Source organism: Anomaloglossus baeobatrachus, chromosome 2 (genome assembly GCF_048569485.1).
Source record: "Anomaloglossus baeobatrachus isolate aAnoBae1 chromosome 2, aAnoBae1.hap1, whole genome shotgun sequence".
NCBI classification, from domain to species: domain Eukaryota; kingdom Metazoa; phylum Chordata; class Amphibia; order Anura; family Aromobatidae; genus Anomaloglossus; species Anomaloglossus baeobatrachus.
In genome coordinates, this window is record NC_134354.1 from 187,426,334 (window position 1) to 187,441,761 (window position 15,428).

The window sequence follows — 15,428 nt, forward strand, 5'->3', positions numbered from 1 at the left end:
AAATATAAAAATAAAAAAAACACCAAAAAATTCCATATATTTTGGAAACACAAAAGCACATAAAACACATCATTTACCTTCATGTTTCCTTATCCAGATATTTATCTTGCTGGAGGATATTTCCATTGAGCCTGAAACCCAGCAGACAATGTAGCTGTTGCTTCACAAACACAGATATCTACATTGTGTGCCAGGTGCATGCCACCATCTGGAGGGTCTTCACTATAGATTGCCTATTTCAGGTGCCAACATCTGATCTGTTACCTTGCACTTTCATTCCGAATGGGGAAATCCAGGCGATGACAAGAATATAACAAGCACTACTACAGCCATGCTTTACAGAGACAAACGCGGAACAAACACATTGTCATGTTAGCAGCATGGGACTCTATCCGACTTTCATGAAGGCCAGAATCGGGATTGGAAATGCTGCCAGAGACCCAGTAGCCAGATGTAGCTGCTGAACAAAGCACAGGATCTACACTGGTTACTGAGCGGCTTGCAACACTGTTAATCTCTCACATTAGGATTTAAACACCTCTGAATAGCCTAAAATAAAAGAAACAAGAAATTAGACATCTCGGATCACAGAGCCGCTATGTACAGCATTATACAGGGTTATTAACAGAAACCACTAACATATTGTAAATTGAATTCTTGATTTTGTTTTTTGATTACATGAGAAAACTACATTTATTATGTACTATGAATCAGAACAACTGAGTATTTGTCTCCATATTATACAAAATTACTGCAAGTCAAAAACCAAGAAGGAAAAAAAAAAACAAAAAAACCCAACAAACCCATAAGGCCTCCTTCACATGTCTGTTTCCGGTACATTTTGTGTCTGTTTCCACATGTACTGGAGACACGGACACACGTAGACCCATTAAAAACAATGATAAATCTATACGAGAAGAAAAAAGGAGTATTTGTCTCCATATTATACAAAATTACTGCAAGTCAAAAACCAAGAAGGAAAAAAAAAAACAAAAAAACCCAACAAACCCATAAGGCCTCCTTCACATGTCTGTTTCCGGTACATTTTGTGTCTGTTTCCACATGTACTGGAGACACGGACACACGTAGACCCATTAAAAACAATTTTAAATCTATACGAGAAGAAAAAAGTCCAGCTCACCACTTTATATGTCCGGCAAATATATATTGTTTGTCCGCTCTAGGACTCCCAGGCATGGGCTCAAAGAGCAAATATTGAATCCAGCAGACCATACATAGGCAGGGAATCATGATTAAGATGCAGTGACTGTTCATTCGTCGAAACGCGTTGGGTAGTAATATTTTTTCTTGTTCTTTGTGCGAGCCTGTACCGCAAAAGTTGTTAATTTTAGCTAAATAAAAGGCTTTTTTTTGTTTTTTTTACACATTTCCCTGCCTATGTTCCGCTGGATTCAATATTTGCTCTTTAAGATTAAAACCAATTGGTTTGCTTACAAGTTTGTGTTGTGACACGGACCATGTGTTCCACAAAGTGACTATTTTTGGCCAGCAGCAAGGATGTCACGCAGACTGCCCACTGATGTGATCCGTGTGACATCTACTAGAGGACACCCATTTCCTGAAATTAAATGGGTTTTTATAATTACCTGTCTCCAGCGTGGCTGTTGCTTCTGGGCCTCTCATTTTGCCTCATAAATTTTCACTGCACTGACTGCGGACCCTGAAGCAACAGCAGCACTGGAGACAGCAGCACCAGAGAAAGGCAAGTACACAAGTTCATGCTATCCGTGTGTTATCCGGATATCACACGGATAGCACACAAACAGCACTCAAAGAACACACAAAGGGACACACGGACAGACAGCCATTCGGACCTGCACCACGGAGCATCACACAAGTGCGTTCAATGTACAGATGTGTGAAGGGGCCTTAGTCATAATACTAAGAAAGAAATGTATTAAGTTCTTCTTACTAGTCTAAATAGTAAGTCTAAGGCCTAAGTCACATGGCATGAAAATCGGTGCGAGTGGAGTGCGATAAAAAAAAAACCCAAAATCGCATTCCACTCGGACCAATATTAGCCTGTGTCAGCACACATGAGCGATTATTTTCTCAGCCCTAATCGGACTAAAAAAAACAATCGCAGCATGCTGCGACTGTAATGCGATCCTGTTTTCTCTCGCACCCATTCAAGTCTATTGGGCGAAAAATCGCACTGCACTCGCATTACACCGGTGCAGGGCGAGAATCGCAATAGCCGGCTACGAGGAGAGAGGGAGATAAATCCCTCCCCTCCTCAGCATTAGCCACCACCCTCCGCAGCACCAGCCTGCCCCTCCTCAGTGCCAGCCCGCCCCCCGCAGCTGAGGTCCGCTCGCATGATCAGACCTCAGTAGCAGGGACTCTCGCATGACACTCGGCTCTGCTTTACTACCAGCATGAGCCGAGTGTCATGCGAGGGGATCGCATTAGTCCCTGTGTGGCTCCGGCCTTAGTAGGAAGCTCCCATTGTCAAACATTTGTCTCATGGAAATACAGTTAAAATGCAGATTACGTTTAAATAGCTTATTTTTAGTATTGGACGTGTAATACCCAACACACATACAGATTAACCAAGTGATGCTTTGGGGATGATTAATGACAATTCTTTGGGCCACTATCTTCTGCAGGGCAAAAAATAAAATCAATGATGGAAACAAAAATAAGCCATGTTCCCATATTGCATTCTTTTTCCATTTTTTTTGCTGTTTCAAACATTGCTGAATAAAATGCTTTGGTTTGGTTTTACTGCGACAGCTTTAAAGATACGCACCATGGACACAATGTGTTCAGTAAGTCTTAATGTATCAATTTTATAAGAAGAGAGTAAAAAAAATTCCATTTGTTTTAGTGCTTATCTCAGCCGTTTGGCCGTAGACCTTATTCAATGGAGCTGACCAGACCACATAACTCCAAAAAGGTGATAATAAAAGTATTATTACATGGCTGAGATTAGCGTAACGGATCCTCTCTAATAGCACCATATAACTGTGGGAAAATTAACACTAATGGTTGTTAATTCTACTGGGAACACAGATAATCTTCTAATTAATAAACTATCCAATTTGGTTTTTGATCCCCTGACGGACACAGACAGAAGAGGCCCGTGTTAGAATAATATATATGCCCTTTGCACCCCAATAGTTCATCATAATGCACTAAATTTCACCTGCTTTGAAGGCAAGAGAGGGCCCTCTTAGCTCTTGGGCTCCTGTGCGGCTGCTCAATTTGCTCCAAAGCTACTTCTGCTCCTAATGTAAATTTCTGTGTCAATAGAAGATGCATGAGCTTAAAACCTGTTTCAGATGTCTACCAATTGGCTGCATGTTAGTAACCACATTACAAAAACACAGGCTCCAATTGATCAAGACCAGCGTTGTTCACGCCAATGGAGCATGATGAGATAATGAATTAGGTGCATTTAAAAATGGCATGCACCTTCCCAAAAATCCTACTCTAGTTGGTGCCTGGAGTAAGATTTCTGGAATAAGGTATACCACAGTTCATCAAGAATTAGACAATTTATGGTGTCAGGTCTTAGGGGGGCTTTACACGTTGCGACATCGCTTCCAAATATCGTTGGGGTCACATTGTTAGTGACGCACATCCGGCGCCGGTAGCGACATCGCAATGTGTAAATCCTAGGTGCGACGATAAACGATCGCAAAAGCGTCCAAAATCGGTGATCTGTGTAGCAGCGTTCATTTTCATGATGTCGGGTCGACCGCAGGTACGATGTTGTTTGTCGTTCCTGCAGCTCCACACATCGTTGTGTGTAAACCCGCAGGAGAGACAAACATCACCTTACCTGTGTCCCGATGGCAATGCGGAAGGGAGAAGGTGGGCGGGATGTTATGTCCCACTCATCTCCGCCCCTCTGCTTCTATTGGCCAGCCGATTAGTGACGTCGCAGTGACGAACGCACCTCCCTCTTGAAGGAGGGATAGTTCGTCAGTCACAGCGACGTCAACGAGCAGGTATGTGCGTGGGAAGCTGCGTAGCGAACATTATAATCAAAAATATAATCACCACATATCGCATGTGCGATGGGGGCGGATGCCATCGCGCTGGACATCGCTAGCAATTGCTAGCGATGTCGCAACGTGTAAAGCCTGCCTTAGTCTTTCTCCAGCTCTACCTATTGTGGCAGAGTGAAAACTTTGCGACTCACCATAGTGTTTTAATCCAGAAAACACTGATGAATCAAGGCCATGTCTCCCAACAGTTTAACTTAATGAAAATGTCACGATGATTTAAGTGAAATGGAAGGGTACCGATTAAACTTAAGGCCGTTTTACACGCTGCGATCTCGCTAGCGAGATCACTAGCGTGCGTACCCACCCCCATCGTTTGTGTGTCATGGGCAAATCGCTGCCCGTGGCACACAAAATCGCGCAGACCTGTCACACATACTTACCTGCCTAGCGACGTCGCTTTCTAAGGGGGCGGTTCATTCGGCGTCACAGCGACGTCACTTAGCGGCCACCTAATCGAAGCGGAGGGGCGAAGATGAGCAGGACGAACATCCTGCCCACCTCCTTCCTTCCTTATTGGCGGCGGCCGCAGGTAAGGTGAGGTTCCTCGCTCCTGCGGTGTCACACATAGCGATGTGTGCTGCCGCAGGAACGACGAACAACATCGTACCTGCAGCAGCAACGATAATTGGGAATAGGGGAGCATGTCAATGATTAGCGATTTTGCACGTGTTTGCAAGATTTTAGATCGCACGTAGGTGTCACACGCAACGACATCGCTAAAGCGGCCGGATGTGCATCACGAATTCCGTGGCCCCAACGACATCGCTTTAGCGATGTCGCAGCGTGTAAAGCGGCCTTTAGTCTGTTGCCATAATAAGACAAGCATTGTCTTAAGATTGTTTACCAGTTGGGTGTTTGCACCTAAAACTGTCAGTCTCTTCCCAATCGTACAGCATTGGAACACACTCCTTTCACAAGAGAGTCAATATATTTTAGATATTTCTGAAAGGAACAACAGAGGAACACAGAACTATAACAGAAAAAGTTCTACAATTATTTTATAGGGAATTAAAGTATTTACTAAAAGAGACAGTCAAGGGAACAGACAAGTCTTCTTCAAAGGAAATCTGTCAGCAGGTTTTTGCTATGTAAGCTGAAGCCATGCTGCATGGGTTAACACAGAAAGTTCAGGGATACCCGTCTTGTCAAGGTCCAATATGTTGTTTATTTGCTATGTTTGTTTAAGCAGCAAGACCTTTATTGCTTGAACTACAAAGTCACACGCATAGCAGATTGGCATGTCCCCTCCTCTGATTAACACCTCACTGTCAATGTCCAATGTCTATAGAAAACCTGGTGTGGGCGGAGTCATCTTTCTCAGCTGTGCTACATGATTAAATCTAAAAATTCTGATTGTGGGTGGAACGGTGGCTCAGTGGTTAGCACTGCAGTCTTGCAGCGCTGAGGTCCTGGGTTCAAATCCCACCAAGGACACCATCTGCAAGGAGTTTGTATGTTCTCCCCGTGTTTGTGTGGGTTTGCTCCGGGTACTCCGGTTTCCTCCCACACTCCAAAGACATACTGATAGGGACTCTAGATTGTGAGCCCCAATGGGGACAGTGTTGCCAATGTATGCAAAGCGCTGTGGAATTAACAGCGCTATATAAATGAATAAAATTATTATTATTATTATTATTGTGTCAGAACAGCTGCAACCAGTAATCTAAGTGATATATTGTTGGAGTCAGGATTTCTTTGCCTAGATCATGCTGTTCTGAGATAAGATAGCAAAACCCAGCTGACTGATTCCCTTCAAATCTGTGTTCACGCTGTATGCTGTTGGAGAGACAGACTAAGAATAACATGTTCGAAACGCATACTCCTAGCTAATTCACCATGTCATCATGGTGGAACTCTTTTTAATGACCATGAAATAAAATGATTGTATTTTTTAAATTGTATTTTGGACCTGGTTCCTGGAAAAATCCTCCTTAATTTACCGTATGCTGTTGGTGTAGTTTTTGTGTGCATCCTAAATGGAAGCTGGGAACTTCCAAGTCGTAATATTTAGAAATGTTTTTAAATGTGCACTAAAGCAAACAATAGGTGGCAAGTAACAATATATAATGTATAAAATATTCTAAAAGCAAAAGTACGAAGCTGCTGATTTTTATTATTGACGTTCAAAATAGAAACAAATCTAAACTCTTAAGAACTGACAAAATACACATGAATTTGTTTTGCTCCGTTTTCTTTGTTCTTGGTAAAAAGCTCTACCAGGGCACTGAGAACACTAAATAACACTTCAATAGCTATGGCTGTTCTTTATGTACATAAAAACATTTTAACAAAATATTTCTAGTTTCCCAGAGTACAAAAAAAGTTACTTGTTTATACAAAATTGTCTTTTTTCAATGTTGTAATTATCATACAATGAATATATATGTATACAACCAGTATATACTTAAAATATTTGGCCTAGTTAATTGCAAAAAAAGAAAAAAACTTTAAAAGGTGGTTATACAAAAACACCCACAAAGAGCCTCGGGGAATGAACAATCACTGGAGAGAAAAGTTCACATGTAAGAAAACATATTATTAAATGGGTGCAGTTTCATTAGCATTGAGTAAATACTTGTGGATGTGAGAATCAAATGCAGAGTAGCTTCTAAACAATAGAGGTTGTACAAGAGAGGGGAATTAAGACGATGGTGTTCATGTATTAGGTTGTGCAATGAATATGAAATAAATTGACTCCAGGGCAGTTGAGTCACATATACCGGCTTGTTAATACTTGCTGAGATCAACTCTATATCAAAGAGCCCTAAATTCAATATGGTACACATTCTTAACACAACAAATAGCTACAGCCTGGGAGCATCTATGGGAATGTAATATATTCTGTGAAATGTCCCACACTCTTAGCAGTTCACTGATTGTACAACACAGTCTACACAGACCCACATTTTTGAGATTCCAAAAATTCCAGTAGACACTTGGGGGTCTAAAAACAACATCACATTAACACCTGAAATCCTGCTGCGAACCAAGATGTGGTGACGTATATCAATATATTCGCTGCATTCTAATAATCCAGTCAAAAAATGTGTAATTTTTGTATGAATACTAATGCATTACCCTAAAGACCAAGATTAAGTTACAAAATGGGGGCACGTCGAGACAATATTTTGTGATCTAGAAATTTAACAATCTTTAGTAACAAAACAAAAAAAATCTTACAAACATAGTACACATAATATATAAACACTTGAAACCATATAACAAGTTCATAACCAATGAGCCGTGACTCATGAAAAAGTCATCTGACTCCCACATGGATATGCTCAAATTTTAATGGAAGAGTAACCCGTACTGAGAGGTAATCATTGTAGCAAGTCATAATAGGCAAAAATTAATGCAGCATTAATGGATGATGAAGCAGATGGAAACAAATGCGAACATACAAAAAGATCAATAGTGTATGCTAATATACCATAACCAAGGGCTCCAATATGAGTCCATGTGGGCAACACAATCTCAATGCACATTACCGGTATAAGTAGAGTATACAATTCTGGCTAAAGGCCCCGTCACACTAAGCAACATTGCTAGCAACATCGCTGCTAACGAACAACTTTTGTGACGTTGCTAGCGATGTTGCTGTGTGTGACATCCAGCAACAACCTGGCCCCTGCTGTGAGGTCGTTGGTTGTTGCTGAATGTCCTGGGCCATTTTTTAGTTGTTGCTGTCCTGCTGTGAAGCACAGATCGCTGTGTGTGACAGCGAGACAGCAACAACTAAATGTGCAGGCAGCAGGAGCCGGCTTCTGCAGAGGCTGGTAACCAATGTAAACATCGGGTAACCAAGAAGCCCTGTCCTTGGTTACCCGATATTTACCTTCGATACCAGCCTCTCTCACTGCCTGTGCTGCCGGCTCCTGCTCTGTGCACATGTAGCTGCAGCATACATCGGGTTAATTAACCTGATGTGTCCTGCAGCTAGGAGAGCAGGGAGCCAGCGCTAAGCATTGTGCGCTGCTCCCTGCTCTGTGCACATTTAGCTGCAGCATACATCGGGTTAATTAACCTGATGTGTCCTGCAGCTAGGAGAGCAAGGAGCCAGCGCTAAGCATTGTGCGCTGCTCCCTGCTCTGTGCACATGTAGCTGCAGCACACATCGGGTAATTAACCCGATGTGTGCTGTACTAGGAGAGCAGGGAGCCAGCGCTCAGTGTGCGCTGCTCCCTGCTCTCTGCACGTGTAGCTCCGTGCAGTGGTAACCAAGGTAAATATCGGGTTGGTTACCGATATTTACCTTAGTTACCAAGCGCAGCATCTTCCACGCGGCGCTGGGGGCTGGTCACTGGTTGCTGGTGGCTCACCAGCAACTCGTGTAGCCACGCTCCAGCGATCCCTGCCAGGTCAGGTTGCTGGTGGGATCGCTGGAGCGTCGCAGTGTGACAGCTCACCAGCAACCTCCTAGCAACTTACCAGCGATCCCTATCGTTGTTGGGATCGCTGGTAAGTTGCTTAGTGTGACGGTACCTTAAGAACTTGTGTATAACAGAATCTTTCTAGGTGAAGATAAATGTGTAAACAGTCTCTTTACAGAGAAAGATAAGAGGGTCTTTTAAGCCCCCTATACACAATAGACTAATAGTGAGTTATCTTGCCAATAATGACATATCGGCTGAATGTATGATGGGTGCCCCAGACAATTCACTGCTGGGAAAGTCAAGGACCTAGCATGTTTGATTTTGGACTACCAAACCTTTTTTTTCTCTAAGATAAGTTGCCACAAGACATGTCTGGCAAAGGCTTTTTCATGGAGAATGCAGGAATCTTGGCTAAATGAGCACTCATACAAATGAGAGACAGCGGACAAGGCTGCCAGTTGAAAGATCAGCCAAACTAAAGTTCAGTCAACAGCCATCTAATATGTATGGTTGACTTGAGGCCACATATGGTAAGTAGCAATCCTATAAGCCAAAGTGAACCCTTTAAATAGCTTTGTCCTAAAACTTAACTCCATGCAAACAGACTCCGGTTTGGCTTTATATCTTCCGGTTTCAGTGTTTTTGCCCCGCAATCTAAAGTTGGAGTACTGGTTGGCCTTTAACAGGGTGTGTAAGGGGGTAAAGCTTCTTCTTGTGGGGAGCACCAAGCAGACATATGGGCTATGCAATGGTCCCCTGGGAAATTAAATATGGAAATAGTCTTTTCACAGAGAAACAGAGCAGGGTCTCTAGTGCCATCTATTGGAAGTAGCAATCTTGCAAGTCAATATCGGCCCCTTTAAAGAGCCTTGCCATATGTTTTAGGACATAAAGCCAAACCATCATTCCTATTTGCATACATGTGTCTCACCCAGTCAAGTAGTCCTCCTCCTTTGCTGACAATAAGCAAAAACATGAAAAAAAGCCATATACAAATACAGATTCTAGTTTCGCATTATACGCCAAGTCATCTCACAAGGCTCTTTACAAGGTATATTGATTTATAGGATTGATATTTCCAATAGATTGCACTAGATGCCCTGCTCTCTTTTGGTTTTTAGTGCTGCTTTGGTCTTCTTCTGGCCCACGTGATCTGAAAAGAGACTAACCAGATCACAGAGGGGTTTATCTGTGAAATGGAAGATGCTTTGTAAAAGCAAGTCTATGAATCCTCATTCTGAGTCTCAAACAGACTGGGAAATTAGCACTATCCCAACAGTGGACACTGGGGAGACCACAAAATAGAAGAGCAAGGAGCGGAGCAACGCTGGAAACCATCAGAACCTGTCAGCAGGATTTAGCAATAAAGGCATGGGCCTGATGGAACTGCTATACTGATTAAACTGATACATTTGGAATCTCTTATTCTTGTTTAATGAGCCTCTGAAGTTTTTTTCTATTGAGAGCTCTGTGCATTGGGGCGGGACTGGGTGTACAGTCTTCTTCTGTGTGTCCATTACTCTTGCCTCCTTTCTGAAATTTTGTGCCACCACGATTATTGGTGTGGATGATGATGATCATGCAGTTTGATTCTATGGCCAGTCTTAAGGTGTTCAATAAATTGGCATCAGAGGTGGCACATGTGCAGATCGAGATCTCGGTTCAATGACGTTCTCTTTAAGCCAAGATCTCAATCTGCGAATGCGCCATTTTATTGAAGACTGTGCGTGGAATCAACACAAATTCCTTCCCCAAAGGTATCAATTTAATCGGTTTAACAGAGCCATTATAGTTGTCATCCCTTTACTTCATATTGCTAAATCCTACTGAAAGGTTCTCTTTCAGTCGGATTAGGTAAAAAAAACCCCCAAAACTAAGGTATCTTTAAATTAGCCAGCGGAGCATTAGATTGCCTCTATATCGGCCTATGCCAGTTTGACACTCTTCACAAGTAAAAACTTTACCCTTTAAACCATTAGTATAGATAATGTATGAATGAGGCCAACTGACCAGTGGGCCCCCAGAGTCAGTGTTACTGGTGGGCCTTAGGCAGATTAGTTTGACACTACTTCTAGTTGAAAACAAGCTAAACTGTTGCGTTTTCAGTGTATGGTGTGTAGTGTTACATAGGCAGGTGAGTTTTAAATAACAGTGTACGGTCATTATATAACAATTACTTCATGACTATGTCATGGATTAATAATTAATATTACCATATACAAATCCATGATAGTGTAGCATCCCTGAAGCCATCAGGGAGCTACAAGGTACTGCATCCCCACCAGGATGCAGGGCGTACCCCCTAGGGACCCAGAAGACTAGTGCCGGTAACAATCAAACACTCCAGATAATCCCTGTTTTTCCCCAATTCCCCATAGATTGGTACCAGGCTAGGGTTGGACCAATGGATAGCCACCTAGAGGTGGCGCCAATCCAGTCCACTAGATGACCAGGTGGGAGAGCAGACGGTGGACAGACAGTCAGTGAGTTGGTGACAGAGGGAGAGGAAGTCCTGCCAAGAGTGAAACAGTGACCTGAGGGACCAGGCGGTTGGTTGCCGGTTGAGTACGGTGGAGTACTCCCGGAATCACGCACCAATGGGGTACAGAATCCTAGGTCAGGCAGACGCTCCAGGCAGACCTGATGTGTTGTCAGATAGCACTCACTACAATATTATACTATGGTGCATTGCCAACCAGTTCTTTTTTCTTAAACTGATTCAGCAAGATAAAAAAAGTACAGCATGCTGCGAGTAGCAGTGTATATCGGATGGTGCACACCCATTCAAGTCTATGAGTATGTGTGAAACATTGGACTGCACTCAGATGTAATCCAACGCAGGCCAATTATGCAGAGAAAAGCAATGGAGAAATTTAGTTGTTCATCTTCTTCTCACCTGTGCTTTGATTCTCGTATTCAAGACAATCGGATCACAGTAAATGATCAGAGTTTGAGCCAAATGTCATTAGCATAATTGGGCTAGTCCTGTCACATAATATAGCATACACTTATGTGACCCCAGCCTTACCCAGTAATTCTGGAGATGCAAATGACTCTGTCATCCCAAATGTACTGCATTGGAAACCACCGCTTTCTGATGCCACAGGTACTGACCACCCCTGTAGAAGGTATGATAATCCACAAGCTGTCACAGCTGCAGGGCATTATGGGGAATGCTGCCCAATAACACAAAATTATGTGTTCCTGCTCTGATGCTTCAGCAGTGTGGAAAATGGTGCCGGACAAGTTTAGTTTTGTGACCTGCGAATTGAATCTCAAAATATTTGATTTTTTATGAAACTACAAATTTGAGGAAATTCAACTCGAAACTTGGCAACTCGATCCACTTGTCTCTACTTATCACTTTTATTTCACATTTGACTGGAATTGCTATTTAAATGTGGCAATAGTGACAAGTAGTAACAACTTGATGAATTGTTGGAATGAGACTATAACCGGAAGATAATTCCAGATAATGCTATCATTAAATGAGATCAATATTGTTCAATGATATGGCGTCAAGATAGCAAAACTTTATCCACATAAAAGTTAAAGTTTATGTATTGCTATTATTGCCATATCATTTCTATTCCACGGAAGTTGCACATCTTGTTGCTTAACCCAGTTTTTCCAAGATCAGTATTGGCGTGATACAGAAAGTAGTGCTGACCTTTACAATTTCATCATGCTCAGAAGACTTAAGGACAACATTTAGAATGACTCAATTGCGTGGTGCCTTGTAAGTGAAGGCATTTGGAATGATACAGCTAAATCTACATTTAGGCCTCGATTCAGCAAAGTGATTACTCTACAATTGACTCAGGAGTTGTGCAAAAATGTTGTGACTTGAGACATTTCCCACCACTTTAAGCTTGCTCCGCAAACATGGGCAGAGCTGGGGTGTGACGGAGGCGTGACGAGATGTGGCAGCTCCATTGTCAAACTCATGATGAGCTGTGGTGACAGGAGTAAGATTTGTGCCAAGGTGAATGCCAATTATCAGACGTGCCTGATTTCTTAAGAGGCTTGCGCTTCATAATGAGTCAGGTGCCTTTCACTCCACCATGCCCTAATCAAGACTGGTGTGAACAATGCCAGCCTTGATCAATCAAGTCCTTACTTTTCCTATTATGTCAGGAACATACTATCCATAAAGGAGTACAATGCTCTCATCTAAATAGTACCCTTGCTTAAGAGCAAGGGGTGCATTTTGACAAATATACCATGTATTTGTCCCAAATTTTCATCCCTAATAATAGATCAGCGCAGCAGCCACTGACCTGCTGATAACTTACACTTTGCTGGCTGAGGACAGTGGAGAAAGGAGCCGCATGGAAGAGGATAGTATGACTAGTTTTACAATTAGGCTGGCCTCTAGGAACTTTAAACTTGTGAGAATTACCAATTGTAGAGGCATTTCCAACTCAATAATTTATAGCATATCCAACTGATATGAAGGACTGTTGCAAAATAATTGACCAGCTGACTTGCATTCTCTAAATTCTGGACAACATGCAATGGGCCATGTTCTTGAAAGAGATGAAAGCACCACTTCAGCGATTTTTAATAGCACCGCTGGTGTACTGCTTTAAATCTAAGTCCCTTCATCCCTGTCTTATTCTTACTTTTTGGTGGCTTCATCTTCTATTACCGCAGCTCCGGTTGGTCTCCTGTGATTTGTGACCTGTTGGCAGGTCCAGTGTTTACTGGAGATCCGGGGGTCACAAGACAGTACAACTCAGTAAGAGGCTCATTCTGACTCTCAGAGTTGCATTGAGATCTTGTGACAATCTCTGACTTCCGGCCCAGTCAGAATTTAGTCACAAGATGGTGTTGTGAGACCGTAGCAGTATCAGTAAAATGTGAAGCCACCAGAAGGGGAGTATATGACAGGAGGCTTAGATTTAAAGCGCCACTCAAGTGCCGAAACACCCCCCCCCCCCCCAAAAAAAACAAAAAAAAACACTGGAGTGGTGCTTTATGGTTATGACTGGGAATGGCTAGAAGCTGTGACTACTAAAAAAAGTGTAATCTGCTAAATCTTGTTGTAAGGGAGGTGTAATTTAATTTCAGTCATCTTAAAGGCTGCCATCAATCATTCTTACATATTTTTATGAGAAATAACTATAAACCTACTGTACATACTAGTAAATTAGTTCAAGAGCACAAAATGAGGCAACTGTACTTCTTTCACGATAAACATACCAATGATTTTATTTTTATACTCAACCAGGCCAATGATCGGCAGATGGGCACTAGTCAACTATTACCGTAAGGGAAGCTCTATCAGGCTACACCTTTCCCTCTCACATAAATGCCTATCTATTTAATATAAAGACAAGATGATTCTGGCTAAGCAAGACCTGCTATTCCCAACAGAGGGCATTCCTAATTGAAGGACACCCCTTGTGTTATATTAGGGCACATAGAAAGTACTTATGCTGAATACAACTATTTCAAGCTGAGGAAACGCTTTGGGATGGCTTTTATGCTCTTCTGATTAAAATTGTGTCAACGAAGTACCTTATGTTATATCCATGTACTATTACTATTTACTTACTGCAGAGTATTTGCTCATTGCATTTATTCTGGGTTTTGTCTATTAATGGCCACAATGTGAACATACACCTACACATTGCAGGTGTGCCGTCCTATTTTTCGGTTTTGCTTTAGTGGCTTTGTACATATTGCGGGCAAGGCCACCCCTTTCCAGCTGTGCATCTTGTCCATTTAACTTTCAAAGGGCAGTTGTAAAACAATCAGTTTTGGGGGAGAACAGAACCTATCTACTTTGAGGCCTGCTGGCACATAGCAAAATAAAATTCTAGAGTAAGGGCACAAACACATCAGCGGTATTCTGCCGCACTGCCAGATCCGGCATAAGGGCAGTACAGTACAATACAGTTCACAGACAGTTAGGCAAGCCCCGGTCACATGATGTTACATGCTCCGGTCACATGACCGCATGTGCCCGGAGCTTGCCAGTGAACTTTAATGTACTGTACTGTCCTTGTGCCGGATCTGCGAGTGTGGCAGGAAAACGCTGATGTGAAACCAGCTTTAATGACCTTCCTGATTGGGTACACTTTGTTGTGGTCAGATGGCTTTTACATTTATAATTTTTATTAAAATAGTGTCATCTACGTACCTTATGATATTAACATGTATTACTATTTATTTAATTACTGCAGGATATTTGCCCATTGTTTTTGTCCTAGGTCAAATCTGAGAGTGGTATAATGTAGAGGCAGAGACCCTGATACTAGCGATGTATTACTTATGGGGAAGCTTTTTGTAGCTTTGATAAAAATAATCATTTTATCAGTAAGAGATTATTACTAAAGAGCTGGTAAGCCTGCTGCCAGGTAGTAGTCCATATTCATATTCATGAGCTCTTTATAACCCTATCCCAACCACTGATTGGCAGCCTTCTGCCTATGCACAGTGTACAAAGAAAGCTGCCAATCAGTGGAATGGGTGAGGTTATACAGAGAATTGGTAAATTAACAGCAGATTAAACCATTCAAAAACTGCAACAAGCAACCCCGTAAGTGACATTTTGGGAATCAGTGTTTCTGCCCCTATGTTATGCTGTTCTTAGATAAGGTACAAAAACCTGGTTACAGAACCTTTAAAGTTCTTCAGTCTTTTCCTATATCCAGGAATAATTTATACAAATGTTCACTTTCTGAATGAGTTAGATCTACTATTAAAAGTTAACAGAAATATTAAAATGACTTTATTAGGTTCTTCCTAGATATTGCCATAAACAGCCATCATTGATCATACCAGCTAAGTTACGTAATAGTGAGGTGACGTGTTTAGTATTATTATAGATTGCACATACCTGAAATCTTGTGACCGTTAATCAAACAATGTAATATCACGAGCTTATTGTCACTTGACTTTGACGTTAACTATTTAGTAAATTGCAGGGCTAAAAAAAATTGCACTGCTAAAGAACAGACTGAACAGTTCAAGGAAATCTCATGCCAAATACCAATTTCATTCACAC